The sequence below is a fragment of the Alexandromys fortis genome, unplaced genomic scaffold (assembly GCF_014885135.2).
Source record: "Alexandromys fortis isolate MF-2015 unplaced genomic scaffold, M_Fortis_MF-2015_v1.1 scaffold_84, whole genome shotgun sequence".
Classification (NCBI taxonomy): domain Eukaryota; kingdom Metazoa; phylum Chordata; class Mammalia; order Rodentia; family Cricetidae; genus Alexandromys; species Alexandromys fortis.
Genome location: NW_026068017.1, coordinates 3,500,756 through 3,503,094, shown reverse-complemented (window position 1 = coordinate 3,503,094; position 2,339 = coordinate 3,500,756).

Sequence of the window (2,339 nt, the reverse complement as noted above, 5' to 3'; positions counted from 1 at the left end):
AGAGCACTGGCTGTTCTTCCAAAGGACCCAGGTTTCATTCCCAGCACCCACATGGCAATTCATGGCTGTCTGTAACTTCAGTTCCAGGATATCTGGCTTCTTGCAAGTCTTACCCCAGTGTACATAAAAAAATAAATCTTGCTGGGCGTGGTGGCTCACGCCTTTAATTCCAGCACTTGGGAGGCAGAGGCAGGCAGATCTCTGTGAGTTCAGATCTCAGTGAGTTCGAGACCAGCCTGGTCTACAAGAGCTAGTTCCAGGACAGGCTCCAAACACCACAGAGAAACCCTGTCTCGAAAAAAGAAAAAATAAATAAATAAATAAATCTTGAAAAATTTGAATATTGGGGAAGCGAATAAAGAACATAGAAACAGGAACCTTGCTCATATATCAAATCCTCAGCAGGGAACAGCGGTGCAAACATTTAACCTCAGTGTTGTAGGAGGCTGCTCCTTTGTTTCCGGCTTCGCAGACTCCCCAAATAACCACACAGAAACTATATTCATTAAATCACTGCTTGGCCCATTAGCTCTAACTTCTTATTGGCTAGCTCTTAAATATTAATTTAACCCATTTCTATTAATCTGTATATTGCCATGTGACTATGACTTACTAGCAAGATTCCATCTGGTGTCTTTCTCTGGTGGAGCTACATGGCATCTCTCTGACTTTGCCTTCTTTCTCCCAGCATTCAGTTCAGTCTTCCCCGCCTAGCTCTACTCTACCCTATCACAGGCCAAAGACAATTTCTTTATTAATCAATGGTTTTAACAACATACAGAGGGGAATCCCACATTATCCCAGCACTGGGGAAACACAGAGGCATGTGGATCTCTGTGAGTTAGAGGCCAGCCTGGTCTACAAAGTGAGTTCTTAGGACAGTCAGAGCTACAGGACAGCCAGAACTACATAGAGAAACCCTGTCTTAGAAATACAATAAACAAACAAACAAATCCTCAGCCCCAGGTTACAGACACAGGACACAGGTATTGACATTGAGAAACATGCTAATAAAGATGAGGCTATTGATATCTTTTCTAGAAATGGGTGGAGATCTTCCAGGAGCTCAGTGCCACCTCCTTTCATTGCTTTTAGAGCCTGGTGTTTTCAGTTGTGGTGTCTGGTAGTTACCTTTGACCTTTGAAGGTGGGAGAGACAGACGAGGTAAGTCTAGGTCATGTTAACCCTGACATATAGATTGGGACAAAACATTTCTCAAATGAACAGCGTGTTTACAGAAAAAGCTGAGTAGACTCTCACCCAACAGTTCAGATAGCAACGCAGACAGACACACTGTGAGGGCTGTTTCATCCCATCCTAGCTGCCTTCGCTTGCAGGTCCAAGTGAACATTTGGTATTTTCAGCACAAACAGCCTTGAGTTATTGAAAGGTAACCTAGGCAACTGTTATCTTAATCCACACATTGGAGGTGTTAGAGAAAGCAACGTTAGTGGGAGACTAATGATGTTTTGGCCCAGCTTTGTGACCTACAAAATTCGTGATTTTTTAAATCAACTAAGAGTAAATGAAGTCTATTTAGATATTTCCTTGGTAACAATATGGGACGTTATTCTGTTACACGTTGCTAGGGTACTCTACCGAATTGTCTTTCCTTTATGTTTTTTAAGGGCAGCCATCTTTAAAAGATTTGTTCTTAATATTTTCAAGTATTTTAACATTTACTTATTTTAATACTTATTTTTAAGTTTTGTTTCCCAAATTGTTCCCCTTCATGTAAAATTCGCATGTGTACGTGGGGGTGGGGAGTTATGCGTGTGCGTGCCCGGCGATGTTGGTGGAGTTTAGAAGAGATGTCGGGTCTCCTGGAGCTGGACTTACAAGCAGGTGCAAGCTGCCCATAGGTGCTGGAGCCCAATCTCTGGTCCTCTGCCAGAGGAGTATGTGGTCATACGAAGCTGTCCAGTCGTAAGTCAGTCATTTTGAAGTAGAGTGCTGTGAAGAAGAAACCGCCCAGGCTAGATTCTGGGGCTAACAAGCCAGTTTTAACTCCTACTGATTGTGAACTGAAGCTAGGCATTTAGATGTTTTGTTTTGTTTTTTTTTTTTTTCAACAAAACAGTCTCCTCCTTTGTCTTTGTCCATTCCTCAATAAAGGTTTGAAGTCTATTACAATTCAGGGAGCCATCTCAGATCCAAGCAGTTTCAGGTGATTTAGTCACCAGGGTCTTCTAGCCCATCTCCATCCTGTCCCTGGAAAGAGGAAGAATTGGGGGATTAGACAATAATTCAGCTATGTTCAGTCGGGCTAGATGGCAGTTACAAATTGTCCCTCTCTTTACCTTTACTCTTCATTCTTTTTTTTTTTTTTTTTGGTTTTT